Source organism: Schistocerca cancellata, chromosome 10, assembly GCF_023864275.1.
Source record: "Schistocerca cancellata isolate TAMUIC-IGC-003103 chromosome 10, iqSchCanc2.1, whole genome shotgun sequence".
Taxonomy (NCBI): domain Eukaryota; kingdom Metazoa; phylum Arthropoda; class Insecta; order Orthoptera; family Acrididae; genus Schistocerca; species Schistocerca cancellata.
The window spans coordinates 50,905,819-50,925,839 of NC_064635.1; positions in this window are offsets into that span (position 1 = coordinate 50,905,819).

A 20,021-nucleotide genomic window follows, 5' to 3' on the forward strand; every position below is an offset into this window, starting at 1 on the left:
CTGTATTCCTGATTTTCCCGGAACATGTTTGTACTTCCTCCTTTCATCAATCAACTGAAGTATTTCTTCTGTTACCCATGGTTTCTTCGCAGCTACCTTCTTTGTACCTACGTTTTCCTTCCCAACTTCTGTGATGGCCCTTTTTAGAGATGTCCATTCCTCTTCAACTGTACTGCCTACTGGGCTATTCCTTATTGCTGTATCTATAGCTTTAGAGAACTTCAACGTATCTCGTCATTCCTTAGTACTTCCGTATCCTACTTCTTTGCGTATTGATTCTTCCTGACTAATGTCTTGAACTTCAGCCTACTATTCATCACTACTATATTGTGCTCTGAGTCTATATCTGCTCCTGGGTACGCCTTACAATCCAGTATCTGATTTCGGAATCTCTGTCTGACCATGATGTAATCTAATTGAAATCTTCCCGTATCTCCCGGCCTTTTCCAAGTATACCTCCTCCTCTTGTGATTCTTGAACAGGGTATTCGCTATTACTAGCTGAAACTTGTTACAGAACTCAATTAGTCTTTCTCCTCTTTCATTCCTTGTCCCAAGCCCATATTCTCCTGTAACCTTTTCTTCTACTCCTTCCCCTACAACTGCATTCCAGTCACCCATGACTATTAGATTTTCGTCCCCCTTTACATACTGCATTACCCTTTCAATATCCTCATACACTTTCTCTATCTGTTCATCTTCAGCTTTCAACGTCGGCATGTATACCTGAACTATCGTTGTCGGTGTTGGTCTGCTGTCGATTCTGATTAGAACAACCCGGTCACTGAACTGTTCACAGTAACACACCCTCTGCCCTACCTTCCTATTCATAACGAATCCTACACCTGTTATACCATTTTCTGCTGCTGTTGATATTACCCGATACTCATCTGACCAGAAAGCCTTGTCATCTTTCCACTTCACTTCACTGACCCTTACTATATCTAGATTGAGCCTTTGCATTTCCATTTTCAGATATTCTAGTTTCCCTACCACGCTCAAGCTTCTGACATTCTACGCCCCGACTCGTAGAACGTTATCATTTCGTTGATTATTCAATCTTTTTCTCATGGTAACCTCCCCCTTGGCAGTCCCCTCCCGGAGATCCGAATGTGGAACTATTCCGGAAACTTTTGCCAATGGAGAGATCATCATGACACTTCTTCAATTACAGGCCACATGTCCTGTGGATACACGTTACGTGTCTTTAATGCAGTGGTTTCCATTGCTTTCTGCATCCTCATGTCGTTAATCATTGCTGATTCTTCCGCCTTTAGGGGCAATTTCCCACCCCTAGGACAAGAGAGTGCCCTGAACCTCTATCCGCTCCTCCGCCCTCTTTGACAAGGCCGTTGGCAGAATGAGGCTGACTTCTTATGCCGGAAGTCTTCGGCCGCCAATGCTGATTATTTATCAAAGTTTAGGCAGTGGCGGGGATCGAACCCGGGACAGAAGTCGTTTTTGATTACGAATCAAATACGCTACCCCTAGACCACGGGACCACGGGATCTATGTACGCGCAATATGTTACATTTATTTACGTTCAGGGTCAACTGCCAGAGTGCACCATTCATCAGTTCTCTGCAGGTCGGTCTTATCCTCTTCCGGCGTTGCTACTTTGGTATAGACATCTGCATCTCTTTCGAGTATCCTTAAAGAGTATCCGACGCTTTCTACTAGATCGATTATATGCAGGCTGTCTCAAAATAATTTATACACTCTTTGAAACAGAATATCTCTTTAATTAAATGTGACAGAAATACAATTTTTATGGGTAATAATTTAGAAGGCGGTGAAAAACATACCAATACCTTCTTTCGTTTCAGGATTGTCGGCAAACATGGTGTTATCGTTTGAAGGACGGAAATGGGTACTAAAGTGTTATTGGAAAATAGAGACTATAAGTGCAGTACGATGATGTTGGAGAGTTGAATTTGGAACACCACCACTGACAAGAGTAACAATTACAAGAATCAGAGATAAGTTTGAAGTCGAAGGAACGGTGCACGATACGGTGAAGGAACATAGCAAACGAAAGAGAAGTTCAACAGACAATGGGGTGTTGATGCAGTAATCCAGGCATACCCTCCATCACCGAAGAAATCTGTGAGGCAATTCCCTCGTGAGACTGGGATCTGCAGAGGCAGTGTTCATAGAATTTTGTGTTCTCGGAACTTTAAGCCTTACATTCCAAGACTTCTCCATGTTCTTAACGAGGATGATCCTGATTGGCGAAGCGAATTTTGTGAGTGGTTCATTAATAGATGTAAAAAAGAACAACGTTTCCAAGATCGAATTATTTGGTCAGATAAAGCGACGTTTAAACATAATGGAACAATTAACCGCCATAACTGCCTGTACTGGGCCAGGGAGAATCCATACGTAACCGAACAAAGTCATGTTAATCTACCGGGAGTAACAGTCAGGTGCGGTCTGTCTTCTAGAGGGATAATCGGGCCGTACTTCTTTGACAACACCTTCACGGGCGACTAGTACTTGGAAATATCGATAACTCCTGGTCTTGGCGTTGTGTTTGGAAATGAAGATTATTACTTTCAACAGGCTGGGGCGCCACCTCAATTTCACCTGGATGTGAGGGCATTCCCTGCCAGACGGACAGGATGAAGAGGGAGTGTGGAGTATCTCACTCCATCTCCAGATTTAACTCCCCTAGACTTCTTTCTGTGGGGTACTCTCAAGAATACAGTTTACGCTGCGAGACCACACACTCTGGATGATCTTAGAGAGCAAATCGAGCAAGCCTATGACGCTATTCCGTTGAAAACAATAAAGCTGACATGTCGCTCAGTCGTAAGTCGTTGTGAACTTACTCGTCGACGTTTGGATTCTGTTTCCAAAGAATTGTATCGTTTTCATTTAATGATTGCATCTGAAGTGTCTGATTTCACTTGGGATTGGTTGGACGGTGCGTCATAGACCCAAGCTGACTGGGAGTACAACTCCGTTACTGCCCGGCAGTTGGCGAAGTTTGAACGTTTTCATCGCGTGGAGTCGGATGTTGTATCTCGACGTTCTGTGATAAATCTCACAGAGAAATCTTTTGACGACGCAACCTTATCCGTGCTAGGGAAGGGTTTAAATTTTGCACCCACTCCGAAGAATTTGCCGGTAGTTGATTTTATTAGTTCAATTGAACAGGCAGTTTGCAAACTACATCCTGACGCTGCAGAGGAAGTTAGGAGGGAGGCATGCCGTGTTTTGACTAGGGCTCGTCCACCCAAGAGTAATGTAACAGCAGCAGAGAGGGCTGCTTTACGCTCTCTCAAAGTTGATCCCAGCATTGTTATTTTACCTGCTGACAAGGGCAATGCCACCGTTGTTTTAAATAAACATGATTATGTACAAAAGATGCAACGTTTACTATCTGATTCAACGTATCGCAGAATCGATGCTGACCCCACGAAACGCGTTGAGAGAAAGACCAACAGCCTCCTGAAGAAAAGTGGTTTGTCGCAGGACACAATCAAGAGGCTTAACACCTATAGTGCGGTTCCCCCTAGGTTATATTGCCTTCCAAAGGTTCATAAGGAAGGGGTTCCTTTCCGTCCTATAGTGAGTAACATCGGCGCCCCGACATATCGTGTATCCAAGCATCTTGCTTCTCTGTTGAGTCCACAAGTAGGACGGTGTGAACATCATATCAGGAACTCAGCTGATTTTATACGTCGTTTGCAGGGACTGAGGCTGAATGACTCTGATATTTTAGTGAGTTTCGATGTGGTCTCTCTCTTCACTCGTGTTCCTCTGTCTGATTCGTTGCGGTTAATTGAAGCCAGGTTTGGTGCTGATTTAACTAATCTCTTTAGGCATGTGTTGACATCAACTTACTTTTTATTTAATGACCTGTATTACGAGCAGACAGATGGAGTTGCGATGGGTAGTCCATTGTCTCCTGTGATCGCAAATTTGTTTGTGGAAGACTTCGAGGAACGTACATTGGAGTCGGCGCCTTTAAAACCCGCCTGTTTCTTTAGATACGTTGACGATACCTTCGTTGTTTGGCCTCACGGTAGGGAGAATTTGAATGTCTTTCTAGAACATCTGAACTCGATCCACCCGAACATTCGTTTTACGATGGAGGTGGAAGAGGATGGTTGCCTTCCCTTTCTCGACGTGTTGGTTAGGAGGAAGGATGATGGATCATTGGGACATGCAGTCTACAGGAAACGTACTCACACCGACTTGTACTTACAAGCTAATAGTTGTCACCATTCGGCTCAGCGTGAAGGGGTACTTCCTACCTTGGTACACAGGGCACATGTCGTTTCTGACGCTGAGACTTTGCCAGCTGAGCTGTCCCATCTTGAAGTTACATTTCGTCAAAATGGTTACAGTGATAGACAGATTGAACGTGCGTTGCGCTATCGACCAACTGTACATCGGGTGACTGATGATAATTCTGAGTCAACACCTAAGTCTACTGCCTTTTTGCCTTACGTAGGAAACACGTCCAATAAGATCGGTCGTATTTTACGGAAATACGATGTGAAATGTGTTTTCCGACCTCCATCTAAAATTAGATCACTTTTGAGTTCCGTTAAGGATGATCTTGGACTGCGCAAGGCGGGTGTATATCGTATTCCTTGCAGCTGCGGCATGGCATATATTGGTCAAACTATCAGGACCGTGGAGGACAGATGTACTGAGCATAAACGGCACACACGATTACAGCAGCCAAATAGATCTGCTATTGCCGAACATTGCTTGGATACTGGTCACCCCATGTTATATAATAACACCGAGATATTGGCGTGCACGTCCAGCTATTGGGACAGTGTCATTAGGGAGGCAGTTGAGATTAAACTAGCGAGCAACCTCGTTAACAGGGATGGAGGTTTCTGTTTAAACTCTGTTTGGAATCCGGCTCTCTCCCTCGTCAAAAAACAGAGGAACCGAGTCAATGCTGCCTCACCTGCGAATTCATAGTCTCACTATCGATAGCTCTGACTTTGGTCATCTTTGGTGGCACTAGTGTTCAGTGTGTGTGTGTGTGTGTGTGTGTGTGTGTGTGTGTGTGTTATCTTTCCTGCTTCGGTCCGAGAACCGAGGTATTAAATTTGCATGTACGCCGCCTGTCCGTTGCAGTTTGCCTTGAAAATGGCGGGGTGTTCTCCCGCCGAAATATCGCCGGTCGCTGAAAGTGTTACCTGGCTGAATTTCCCGGAAGTTATTTGAACGTTGTGAACTGTGTACTGCGATGGACGGACACTAGTTTGAACATTTACCACCTTAAGTCGGACCATGAGGCACCTAAATCGTATTTATAACCCCTTTCATTAAAGATATGTTCAGTTTCAAAGATTGTATCACTATTTTGGTACACCATGTATATACTGTAAACAGCAATGGTTCTATCACACTTCCCTGTGGTACTCCGGATATTACCTTTACATCTGTCGATTTTGTTCCGTTAAGAGCGACGTTTTGAGTTCTGTCTGCAAGAGAGTCTTGAATCCAATCGCAGTTCTGCTCCCATACTCTGTAAGCTCGTTTTTTTTCATTAAACGTCAATGTGGGGCGGTGCCAGATGCCCCACTGAAATCAAGGAACACGGCATCAACCTGAGCGCCGCTGTCCACTGCGCTGTGGATCTCATGGAGGGACTGAGCGAGCCGAGTTTCGCAGGATTCTGTTTGCGAAATCCATGTTGATTTTTATAGAGAAGATGTTCGGCCGGCCGGAGTGGCCGTGCGGTTCTAGGCGCTGCAGTCTGGAGCCGAACGACCGCTACGGTCGCAGGTTCGAATCGTGCCTCGGGCATGGTTGTGTGTTGTGTCCTTAGGTTAGTTAGGTTTAATTAGTTCTAAGTTCTAGGCGACTGATGACCTCAGAAGTTAAGTCGCATAGTGCTCAGAGCCATTTGAACCATTTTTGAAGATGTTCATTTTCCAAAAACGTCATAATTCTCGAGCACAAAACATGTTCCATTATTCTACAGCAGACTGACGTCTACGATATAGGTCTATAATTGTGTGAATCTATCTTGTGACCCTTCTTAAAAATGGGAATGAACTGCGCTTTTTTCCAGTCGGTAGGTACTTTTCGTTGCTCGAGCGATATACGATAAATTTTTGCTAGAAGGAGAGCAAGTTCTTTCGCATAATCCTTATAGAATCTTATAGGTATCTCATATGGTCCTGAAGCCTTTCCACTACTAAGCGATTGTAGCTGCTTTTCAGTTCCGCGGTCGGCTATCTCAATATCTACCATTTCAACGTTTGTCCGATAGTTGAAAGGAGAGACAGTGTTACAATCTTCAGCGGTGAAACCACTTCGGGAGACCGAATTCAGTATTTCGGCCTTCTCTCTGTTATCTTCCGTTTCGGTGCCGGTGTGGTCGCTGAGAGAATTACAGGGTGATTCAAAAAGAATACCACAACTTTAAAAATGTGTATTTAATGAAAGAAACATAATATAACCTTCTGTTATACATCATTACAAAGAGTATTTAAAAAGGTTTTTTTTCACTCAAAAACAAGTTCAGAGATGTTCAATATGGCCCCCTCCAGACACTCGAGCAATATCAACCCGATACTCCAACTCGTTCCACACTCTCTGTAGCATATCAGGCGTAACAGTTTGGATAGCTGCTGTTATTTCTCGTTTCAAATCATCAATGGTGGCTGGGAGAGGTGGCCGAAACACCATATCCTTAACATACCCCCATAAGCTAGCTCTGCGAGTCGATTTTCCTGGGCTGCGAACAAATGCTTGCTGGATGCGTGCTACATTTTCATCACTCGTTCTCGGCCGTCCAGAACTTTTCCCTTTGCACAAACACCCATTCTCTGTAAACTGTTTACACCAACGTTTAATACACCACCTATCAGGAGGTTTAACACCACACTTCGTTCGAAATGAAGGCTGAACAACTGTCGTCGATTCACTTCTTCCGTACTCAATAACACAAAAAGCTTTCTGTTGAGTGGTCGCCATCTTAGCATCAACTGACGCTGACGCCTAGTCAACAGCGCCTCAAGCGAACAAATGTACAACTAAATGAAACTTTATAGCTCCCTTAATTCGCCGACAGATAGTGCTTAGCTCTGCCTTTTGTCGTTGCAGAGTTTTAAATTCCTAAAGTTGTGGTATTCTTTTTGAATCACCCTGTTATAGGCGATTTTGGCCCACTTACTAGTTTTACATACGACCAAAATCTCTTAGGGATTTTACTCAGGTCGTTGATACCGTCTTACTTTCAAAATCATTTAACGCTTCTCTCATTGCTCTCCCTACGCTCATTTTCGCTTCGTTCAGCTTTTGTTTATGATCTAGGTTTTTACTTCAACACGCCTATAAAACCATGGTGGATCTTTCCCATCCCTTAAAACCTTACCCGGAACATACTTGTCTTGGGCATATTGAACGATGCCTTTGAATTTTTTACATTTGCTCTCCACAACTTCACCGAATATTTGATGCTGACTGCTGCGTATTCTGAAACCTGTGTTCTGTCACCCTTGCTGAGCAAGTGTATCTTCCTACCTTTCTTAACAGTCCTTGTAGGACCGGTCGTCACAGATGCTGTCACAGCCTTATGATCACTGATACCTTCCTCTACGTTGACTGATTCGATAAGTTTGTTGCCAGGAGGTCTAAGACGTTACCCCCACTAGTTGGTTCTCTAACTGTCTGCTCAAGGTAATTTTCGTACAGGACATCCAGAACAATGCCACACGAATCCCTTTCTCTGGCACCAGTACTGGCGCACTGAAGTGATAACATAATTTTTATCTCTGTCGGCATTCGAACAGACACAGACAATATCACAGAGTTTCGCACTCAGGTTGCCATGAAGTGTTTAGTTTCTAAACCGAAGTATGCCCTTCACACACATATGTTGATCGAAATGTTTTACTACGTTTGCAACATTATTATCGAGAAGTAGGAAATCTTCCCGAGAAAAACGACTTAAATATGAACAGTTTTGACTTAAAAGAATTTGTCTTCTAAACGGTATTGCGCTGCGGATCAACCGGTACCAAATGTACATGCACAGGGGCAGTTTCAGCCGAAACGAAAAACATATAAGATTGTATGTATCCTCAAATCGTTTAGAAAATTTTCCTTGTATTTCTTTCAAAGCCACAATTCTTTCTTCAAAACTCGGGTTTCCATTACCGTCAACCAGCTTAGGGAAATACACGGTGACTTTTGTCAGAATTTGTCCCTTCCACATTGTTTTTTTCTTTTTAAATGCATCTCCAAAAATCAGAAATAAACTGTTTCTCACTTTGTATTGTGGACAGTGTGCAGAGAAGTCCACTTAAAACGCGACGTATGTTCTAATTTTCCTTCCTGCTTTCGTTTTTCCCCCATAAATTCAACAATAGCGAATTTAAAATACAAATTTCGTTGCAGGCGTGCCTGTCGACTACATGAACACACTTTCCAGAGTATATACAGTTTCCATATTCTCCGTTCATGTCTATCGAAAGATGTTGTATCTGACGGTGTAATAAAGCGCGCTACTTCAGAAAATTTTCTATTTTGGCACCAATTTTATCACTTGCTGCATGAATGCAAATTTAGCACAAAGTCCTTCATGACGCACAGAACAACAAATCCTGTCCGTCGATACCTGTAAGCCGGCCGGTGTGGCCGAGCGTTTCTAGGCGCTTCAGTCTGGAACCACGCGACTGCTACGGTCGCATGTTCGAATCCTGCCTCGGGCATGGATGAGTGTGATGTCCTTAGGTTAGTTAGGTTTAAGTAGTTCTAAGTTGTAGGGGACTGATGACCTCAGATGTTAAGTCCCATAGTGCTCAGAGCCGTTTGAACCATTTGATAGCTGTAAATTTTTGCTCTTTCATCGTCAACTACATCTTTCAATTCTTTCTGCTTGATGGTGTACTGACGTTCCACAGAAACTTTGTGGTGCCCTTAGATTATGTGTCCGGATAACAGACACTGAGAACCCTCATCCTTCTCTTCTCCTTTTTAAAGGCTTGTGACGATAGGTCGCTAGACTGCCTCTTTTTCTTCAGTCTGCTGCTGAACCTGTGGCCTTGTTCTACACAATGAACAAATAATGAAGGGTAAACAGCACTGAGACACCACGATTCTGCCGAAAAGGAGAACGTCGTGCTGACTGAAAAATGCTGCACCGCAATACTAAATCACCGCGCGGGATTAGCCAAGTGGTCTAAGTGTAACTAACCTGTTTCTACGGGTTATTACGTTAAGAGTGGGAGTGGAAATGCTTATTGATTGTGAAATTAACGTGAGAAGATTAGGGTCGCCACCGACTCTAACCATACAACTAATCAAAGGTTTGGCCGAGTCGGAAAATAAATTAATTTAATCAGAGACCAAAAACTTATAAAAATACGTACGTCGTGATTTCGCTCATAGGGGATGCGATGTAATTAATAGTATTTCCCGTGCACTGTCCACGAGAATCAACCATTTAAAATAAAATAGCACATGCATGAACACTGTGCAGAAGATCAGCTCCCAGCAACACATCTGAAAATAAGACTTAATCTAAAGCAGTTGTTTTAAAATAAAAGGGGTAACTAATCACTGGACCTGTGCGTAAGGAAATGCGTTGGATGTGCTAACGGGAAAGCTACGAGGTGAGTGGCTTAGGTGCAAAAACGTGATCTCGCAATGCAAGAGTAAATTGTGTATAAAATCATTTATTCCTAAGATATGGATGTGAGGCATGTACGCAATTCCTGATAACATTAATTCCTAAAACATTAAAGAAAAGAATCGTTACATACACCGTTATAATCTACACCTAAAATCATTGGTTTGAATCATTCATACAACTGCTGTTGCCTGATAACTGATCGCAATAACTCGTAAAACGGTACACGTTTCGCAGTACACCCGCGTGCCCACGTGGTTTGTGGAGACGCAGTTTCTAGGTATGGTGGCCAAGTTGCAACAATATCACATCACACAATCATGAACAGTTAACATTCTTTAAAACAAACATGACACGGGACAGTTAGTGATGACGGTAGCCCAACAAACTCTAATGTTCAACCACGTGGTCGGTTCCCCATGGACGAAAGGTACCTAAAGCAAGGAAAATTTACGAGAAGGCAAAGCTATTAATATTTAGAAAAATGAAAGCTTATGTAGACACAGCTGAAGGCAAACAGACATTCATACAGAAGCACCCGTTTAAATGCTACCCTACCTATCAACTCGTCCAAGTTCTGGTCAGCCTTCCATCACCTTACCAGAACTAAACCCTCCCCCTACTATCCTCTTCTCCATGACGATCACCCCTTCCCTGACACCCTTAGTAAGGCCAATCACTTTGCCTCCTACCTCTCCGATGTCTTTTCCATCCCCGATGATCCCCAGTTCGATTACTCCCTCTTCCCGGATGTCCGTGATTGAACTGACACCTCTATCCCTCCCCCCGCACCTGGTTTCCAGTACTTGGACAATTGCACACATGGAACTCAATGCCCCTATCACTACACAGGATCTCATTGCTACACTCCGCACAAAACGCAACACCGCTCCTGGTCACGATCGTGTCACCTACCGTTGCCTTCGTGAAGCTCCTGTCTCTTTCCTCTCCACTCTGGCCAGGCTCTACAATGTAGTCCTCTCCACTGGTTACTACCCAGACCTGTGGAAAACATCCCGTATCCTGATGTTCCTTAAACCTGGCAAACCACCGTCTGCCGTCTCCTCCTACCTTCCCATCAGCCTTACCTCGGTCTTCAGCAAGGTCCTGGAATCTATCCACACCCAACGCATCCACCAGCATCTCCGCCAGCACCGCCTCCTTCCCGTTACCCAGTGTGGCTTTCGACCGTCCTTCTCTTCTGACGATCTTCTCCTTCACCTCACGCATCTCCTTTCCGACCAGCTTAATTCCCGTCGCTCCGCAATCTTCCTCTCCCTGGACCTCGAATGTGCTTATGACCACGTATGGCATTCCGGTCTCCTCTTCAAGCTCCAAACCTTCGCCCTTCCCATTAACTACGTCTGTCTGATCGGTTCCTTTCTCTCCCACCGTCCTTCCTACGTCACCATCCATAACACGGATTCCTACACCTTTTCCCCTCCGCCGGTGTGCCCCAAGGCTCCGTCCTATCCCCCCTTCTGTGCCTTTTGTACACGGCGGACATGCCGCCGCCGTCATCCCCCGTCCACCTTCTCCAGTTTGCCGATGACACCGCCTTCCTTGCCATTGCCCCCACCCTGCAGCGCTCCCAACACCTTCTCCAATCTCATCTTGACCGGTTCACCGCTTGGTGCAACCAGTGGTTACTCAAGGTCAATCCCTCCAAAACCCAGGCGATCATTGTAGGCAAAACCACCCCTTCCTTCCGCCTCCTTGATTTCTATCTCACCATCTATGGCCGTCCAATCGCCCTCACTCCCACCCTTAAGTACCTTGGCGTCACCGTCGACCATCGCCTCTCCTGGACTCCCCATCTCCGGACAATCCAAGCCAAGGCACGCTCCCGACTCCATCTCCTCAAGCTCCTTTCCGGCCGTACGTGGGGTCTGGACCCCTCCACCATCCTCCACACCTATAAACCCCTCATCCGCCCTATCCCTTGTTACGCTCATCCGGCCTGGATCCCCACCCTCCCCCTACCTTTTATAAATCCCTTCAAATCCTTGAGCGCCATGCTCTCCACCTTGCCTATCGCATCCGTCTGCCCTCCCCCACGCCGATCCTGTACGATCTCATTCCATTCCCCCTACCTCCTCCTTTTTCTTGAAAGGATACGGATCCTGTACACCTCCCACAAACTCGATCCTCCTCACCCGCTTGTTTCGCTCATCCTCTCCCACCCCCGCCCGCTGCCGCGCCTGTATTCCCACGTCCCACCCGGTCTCCATCTCTCCACCCTCGTTACCCCTCCCAAGGTGGCTTCCGCCAGCTCCCCCTCCCTGATGACGTCCCCTCCATCCACCCCTCCTATCAACTTTGATCCTGCCCCCCCACTTCCGATGTCCTTTCCTTTAGGCACCCTCCCTCCCTCCTCTTCCCTTCCCTTCTCTTTCCTTTTCCCCCATCCCCTCTGTCCTCCCCTCATCCCCCAGGCTTCCCTTCTCCCTTCCTCCCTCCCCCTATCTCCCCTGCCCATGGCATCTCTGCTCTCCCCTCTCCCTCTCCCACTCCCCTTCCTCCTCCTCCTCTCTTGGCAGGTCCCCGGACTCGCACCCGCTCAGTGAACATTCGCGCACCGGAGATCATCGCCATCAGTGTCTCGTGTGTGTGCCTTCGTTTGTGTTTCGTGTTTGTTCGCCGTCACGCCACCACTGTTCACGTGTACCGTCGCCATCATCCATGTTATGTGCGCCGTGTCAACTAGTGTTAGTGATGTTTCTCGTCCAGCGTGAACGGCTCCATGTTTTTTTGTTTTGTAGTGTCTACATTTTTTGCCCGCCGTTTTGATTGTATTCTCTGTGCCATCTATATGTAATACTTATTGTAAAACTCAAGGCTGAAGAGCGGCGTACTATGCTGCTGACAGCCCGCCTTTGTATAAGGTGTTAAAAATCACAATAAAGAAAAAAAAGGCATACACAGATGTTAACCTGCACAAATAATCAGATGTCAAATAAAGTCAAATCACAAAAATGAGGCAGTGGTTTTATAATATTGGTCACAGTTCGTCTTGTCAGATCCACTACATTCTAAATTATCAACTGATCGCAGGTTTTAGCGCAGGGAGTAATGAAGGCAGTCGTTTCAGAAATATACTCATGGAGATTACTATGACGATAGCACAGCCGGAAAATGTACGGTGACTCCCTTTCAAATATGGTTCAAATGGCTCTAAACACTACGGGACTTAACATCTGAGGTCAGGAGTCCCCTAGACTTAGAACTACTTAAACCTAAGTAACTCATCCATGCTCGAGGCAGGATTCGAACCTGCGACCGCAGCAGTTGTGCTGTTCCGGGCTGAAGCGCCTAGAACCGCTCGGCCACAGCGGCCGGTAGTGACTCCCTTTGTTGAGTTTCTCGCGACTGGTGGGAGAAGAAACACCAGCAGTGGTCTCTGCACCACTGTGGCGGCTGTATGAACACGGAACACAAACTGTGCTATGCTTTGTGCCGGTGTCGTCCCATTCTAGGGATCGCATTAACTCTACTTCACAGTCCTAATTGTTACACTCAGCCCACCAGTCCAAGAATAAACGCAGTGAGAGCTATTGAGAGTGAACCCTGGAACGTCCCGTTAGAATTATTAATGAGTTACTGTGCTCATAAACCTCTTGCGTTATTTGATTTTCAAACAGCTGAGCAGAACTGAACGTACTCAGACATTTCTCTCTTTACTTATTCTGATCAACACTAAACTGACACACAACATCTTTAGCGCAACGCAATCTGACTTTCAATAATCCCTACAAAAGAATGGCCCTGACTAACAATAACCTATACCTTTCATGAATCACTTACCTCACAAAAGTCTTCGTTACTCGAACTACTGCAATACAGCGAGCGCCAATACTGCCAGCTAAATAAAAGATTCTAACTACTGAAGGAACTAACTACTGATATGCATAGTTGGCAAATAAAAGATTTTGATAGAGAACAAACAAATGTACACTCCTGGAAATTGAAATAAGAACACCGTGAATTCATTGTCCCAGGAAGGGGAAACTTTATTGACACATTCCTGGGGTCAGATACATCACATGATCACACTGACAGAACCACAGGCACATAGACACAGGCAACAGAGCATGCACAATGTCGGCACTAGTACAGTGTATATCCACCTTTCGCAGCAATGCAGGCTGCTATTCTCCCATGGAGACGATCGTAGAGATGCTGGATGTAGTCCTGTGGAACGGCTTGCCATGCCATTTCCACCTGGCGCCTCAGTTGGACCAGCGTTTGTGCTGGACGTGCAGACCGCGTGAGACGACGCTTCATCCAGTCCCAAACATGCTCAATGGGGGACAGATCCGGAGATCTTGCTGGCCAGGGTAGTTGACTTACACCTTCTAGAGCACGTTGGGTGGCACGGGATACATGCGGACGTGCATTGTCCTGTTGGAACAGCAAGTTCCCTTGCCGGTCTAGGAATGGTAGAACGATGGGTTCGATGACGGTTTGGATGTACCGTGCACTATTCAGTGTCCCCTTGACGATCACCAGTGGTGTACGGCCAGTGTAGGAGATCGCTCCCCACACCATGATGCCGGGTGTTGGCCCTGTGTGCCTCGGTCGTATGCAGTCCTGATTGTGGCGCTCACCTGCACGGCGCCAAACTCGCATACGACCATCATTGGCACCAAGGCAGAAGCGACTCTCATCGCTGAAGACGATACGTCTCCATTCGTCCCTCCATTCACGCCTGTCGCGACACCACTGGACGCGGGCTGCACGATGTTGGGGCGTGAGCGGAAGACGGCCTAACGGTGTGCGGGACCGTAGCCCAGCTTCATGGAGACGGTTGCGAATGGTCCTCGCCGATACCCCAGGAGCAACAGTGTCCCTAATTTGCTGGGAAGTGGCGGTGCGGTCCCCTACGGCACTGCGTAGGATCCTACGGTCTTGGCGTGCATCCGTGCGTCGCTGCGGTCCGGTCCCAGGTCGACGGGCACGTGCACCTTCCGCCGACCACTGGCGACAACATCGATGTGTTGTGGAGACCTCACGCCCCACGTGTTGAGCAATTCGGCGGTACGTCCACCCGGCCTCCCGCATACCCACTATACGCCCTCGCTCAAAGTCCGTCAACTGCACATACGGTTCACGTCCACGCTGTCGCGGCATGCTACCAGTGTTAAAGACTGCGATGGTGCTCCGTATGCCACGGCAAACTGGCTGACACTGACGGCGGCGGTGCTCAAATGCTGCGGAGCTAGCGCCATTCGACGGCCAACACCGCGGTTCCTGGTGTGTCCGCTGTGCCGTGCGTGTGATCATTGCTTGTACAGCCCTCTCGCAGTGTCCGGAGCAAGTATGGTGGGTCTGACACACCGGTGTCAATGTGTTCTTTTTTCCATTTCCAGGAGTGTATTTACCTTAATAGTGTTCAAAAGTCTTAATATATATAGATCTGTTCATGACATACAGTCTTACAAATTTACTCTCTCTGATGGACACACGTCCAGATCATCCGCTCTCAAAACTCCGCCATCTCTTTGCCCACATCCACCACTCCTGGCGGCTCACCTCCAACTGCGCAACGCTACGCGCTGTTCACATCCAACTGTCCAACACTACAATGGCGAATATTCCGACAATGCCAACCAGCCACAGAGTGCACACAGCACAGCCAGTGATTTTCATACCTAAACAGCCAACTTACAACCCCGCGAGAAATATTATTTGGCTGTGGAACAGGTGACGTTTGCTCATATTTCCCGAAGCGATACTTGCTGCCAGTGGTGTACTCCAGGGTAATAGTGCACCCAACAGCTGACGGCGGAAGACGTTGTTTGTTTCAGTAGGTTCGAGGTCATTGGGAAGCTAGAGATGACAAACGCATGTATACATTCGGTAGCTGAATGTGTTTAGTCCGGTAGAGCAGAGAACCATTAGCACTATCAGCTGCACCTTCCTAAATAAGTCGTGGACACCCGTTATGCGATACAAAACCTCAGAACACAAGCTCTAGATTGTACCTGTGATCTGAAAGGACGAGAATAGCTTTCCAGGTAAGTTATGTAAATGGGAAACGTACATGTACACTCTACCAGTCATAAAGCAATATTGAGCTGGTGCGACGCTGGCGCCAGACCCCATCGATTCTCATCACGATCGTCTGAGTCGGTTTTCGATGCGTGCTGGGCTTCGTATCTTCGGCGGATCGCTGTGTAAGGCGGGTAGGACGTCAAACGGGACGACGTGCAGTAGGAGAGACCCCACAGGAATTATTAATTTCCACTGCCTATACTTTTACAAATAATTTCATAAAACTTTGTCAGAATGACCAGAAAGGATACAGGATTTACACTTATAGAGGTGGAAGTTCAAAAATATAAGAAAATAATTTATTTTTTTACATTTGTATTTCACCTTTTTTTCACTTACCATTGGCTTCGTTTGTTGCTATATGTACACTTTTCTTCATAAGTAAGGGAGATTATTCGATGAATTTTGCACAGCATACAACCCTTACTTACAGGTGTATGAAACTCTAGAATTTTCCAAATCTATTAAAAACTGTGGTAAAAATTGAGATAATTAACTATAAAATTTGAGTTTTTTCTAAACATGAAGTTTAAAATGCAACAGCACATTCATTTTTTCACAAATTAAATAATTTCTAGAGTTTCATACACCTGTAAGTATGGTTTGTATGCTGTGCAAAATTCGTCGAAGAATCTCTCTTACTTATGAAGAAACGTGTACCTATAGCAACAAACGCAGCCAATAGAAGTGAAAAAATGATGAACTCTCACATGTAAAAAAAAATTATTTTGTTATTTTCTTGAACTTCCACTGCTATGATTGTGAGTCCTTAATCCTGAAACGTCCCCTTAGAAAAATTATACAAGACTATGCTTAAACTGACACACAATATTTTTAACGCAACGCAATCTGACTTTAATGATCCCTACAAAACAATGGCCCTGACTAACATTAACCTATACCTTTCACAAATCACTTACCTCCCAAAATCTTCGTTACTCGAACTACTGCTATACAGCGAGCGCCACTACTGCCGGCTAAATAAAAGATTCAAACTACGGAAGGCACTAACTACTGATAGGCATAGTTAGCAAATGAAAGATTTTAATAGAGAACAAACAATGTATTTACCTTAATAGTCATAAATATATATAGCAGTTCATGACATCCGTTCTGTACTCAAAACTCCGCCATCTCTCTCCCCACATCCACCACTGCTGGCGGCTCACCTCCAACTGCGCAACGCTACGCGCTGTTAACATCCAGCTGCCCAACACTACAATGGCAGACAACAATGCAAACTAGCCACAGACTGCACACAGCACAGCCAGTGATTTTCATACAGAGCGCTACGTAACGTTGCCAATAAGAAAACATAAACAGCCTACTTACAGTCCTTCCTGGTCATGGTGACAAAGTTTTATGAATTTATTCGTAAAAGTGTAGACAGTGGAAATTAAAATGTCCTGTGGTGTCTGTCCTGCCCCAAGGCGGCCCGTTTATCGTCCTACCCCCCTGAACTGCGGTGCGCGCGCTCTCTGGGTCTTGAGTTCGGGTGTCGGCTGTGTCAGCGACAGCCACGCCTGGCGTTGTGCCTGTAGGGAGCATGGCGAGTGGCCGAGTCGCTTCCACGAAGGAGCGTGGGCCACTGCTGCGGCGTGTTTGTAATGCAGATCCGCTGCCGACGGTGATCGGGGTTTCTCGGATATGTGAAGGACATATTTCCTCCGCGTTTCGTGCATGTGATTCAAAGTCAACCGGAGTCGTCGAAGTGTTCATCGGTGGGTTCTGTTCATGATAGCCGGCCGGAGTGTCCGTGCGGTTCTAGGCGCTACAGTCTGGAGCCGAGCGACTGCTACGTTCGCAGGTTCGAATCCTGCCTCGGGCATGGATGTGTGTGATGTCCTTAGGTTAGTTAGGTTTAAGTAGTGGACTGACAAGACAGCCAGTCCACAGTGACGGGTAACCGAAAGGCACGCGTTTAATTCACTCAGGCTTGCTTAGGTCTGAAACAGGATACGTAATGAATGCTATAAAGAAAAGTACGTAGCTGCTGGAATACTTAACTTTAATCCATCATTTGTGTACAGCATTCTTGATGATACAAGTGAGACTCCCTATAGCAATGGTTAATGGCGCCTTGCTAGGTCGTAGCCATGGACTTAGCTGAAGGCTATTCTAACTATCTCTCGGCAAATGAGAGAAAGGCTTCGTCGGTGTAGTCGCTAGCAAAGTCGTCGTACAACTGGGGACGAGTCCTAGTACGTCTCTCTAGACCTGCCGTGTGGTGTCGCTCGGTGTGCAATCACTGACAGTGGCGACACGCGGGTCCGACATGTACTAATGGACCGCGGCCGATTTAAATCTACCACCTAGCAAGTGTGGTGTCTGGCGGTGACACCACAGGTTTAATTAGTTCCAAGTTCTAGGCGACTGATGACCTCAGAAGTTAAGTCGCATAGTACTCAGAGCCACTTGAAGCTTTTTTTTTTTTGTCATGATAATTAATACCACACTGCACTGAAAACTGAAAACTTGGCTGTTTCGGTGACCTTTGATCTTGCTGCCTGATGTGTTGACGGCATTTAACGCAGTGCTAGTGACCCACAACCAATAGACGTGAAGCCGTGTGAAATGTCTCTGTGAAGTCGTTCGTAAGACGCTTGTCGAATTCGGTACAATTTATTCACTTTATTACCTGATTTCAGCTCAATTCATGAACTTTTCCAGAAAGACTGAGCACTCAGATAATGCCTATTGAATATTATATGTGTGTTTTAACGCGGGGTTTCGATTTTGTTTTGTGGGAAACGCTGAATATGTCATCGTCTGCTGGGAGCAGACGATGTTGCTTCTCGTTCGAAGGAGAGCACAGGATGGCCAACTTAGGATTCCAGTACCTGAACAGAGGTGTTTACCCATCTCAGTCGAAGGCTGTGTCGAAGGCTGTTTCTGTGTGTGAGGTTGGAGACGGAGGGCTACCCCTCTGGTAGCTTCCGATGCACGGGGAGCTGGGTAAGAGAAAGGGGCACTCTTCGGTGAACGCTTGGTGAGTACGGATCGTACCTCTTAAGGGTGGTTTCAGGTGATAGGAATCAGGTTGAGTTAGGACTTCGTTACGTTTAACTGGTGAAATACTTAAGAACTTTAGCTGAACTAAAGCGTGTGAAGCGAGTTATTTTTTTTAATGATTCTTAATCTTATATTTTGTGGAAGTTGCTTTTGTCTTTGTGTGTCGATTTTTGTGCCACGTGTTTGGTAATCAATGACCCTTCGGGTCCACCACGGCACCGCAGTAGGCCTTATTTTAACAGTTTGCTTGTTTAATGAGCTACAATTTCTGCAAGAATATCTGTTCTTTCGTACGCTTTCTACAAAGCAGCTCAACAGTTTGAGTCAGAATGCACCACGTGCTCTAGTTCGGCCGTTTGTAATCAGCAGACGCAGTTAGAATGTTAAATAATTATCGCACAGCCTTGTGCATTGCTTAAACCTCTGTCCAGAATAGTGCATGGGTAGAATCATAATGCAAATGCCACTTAGATATTTTTATGGTATTAATGTAAAGGAGATGATAGTATAATGTTCTCCCACACCCGTCTTGTGTGCTTCCTCATGCTGTAGTTAAATTGTGCTCTGTTACATTCCCACGTAATTCTTGCTTAAATATTTCTAGTCAGGATGTGCAACTAAATAATTAGATACAATAAATAATCTACGTAAAAGATAAATTCTGTGGTGTTGATCTTACCCACTTAATCCGATTTCCAATCCTGAATTAATCAAGCTACTTCATGCACGACATGGAGTGCTATTTATCTGGTTACTTAAAGAAATTTGCGTACTTCAAATGGTTCAAATGGCTCTGAGCACTATGGGACTTAACAGCTGTGGTCATCAGTCCCCTAGAACTTAGAACTACTTAAACCTAACTAACCTAAGGACATCACACACATACATGCCCGAGGCAGGATTCGAACCTGCGACCGTAGCAGTCGCGCAGTTACGGACTGCGCGCCTAAAACCGCGAGACCACCGCGGCCGGCATTTGCGTACTTGTAATGAAATTATTAAGTAATTAAACTAATAATTTTCCAGCTCCTTTTTTTCTAAATGGTTAGGAAGGGCTGGGGCTGGTTGCGACCCTGAATCTCTGAATTTTTGTGAGAGAAGCAGCTAGAAATGCGAGATAACGTATATGGCTCGATGAGAAACGTCGTAAAGTAGTAATACATAACACGTGTTTAATGCATACCAAGTAGTACGTAAGTTGTTCAGAAGCGGACCGAAATATTTTCCCTAATCCCTTTTCTATTTTATTATTTTATTTGTTGCTTAATGAGGCTGTCTAACAAAATCTTGAGACCCACTGTCACGTATGTTAAGTCTGCTCAAGGTTCATTTGTGCCGCG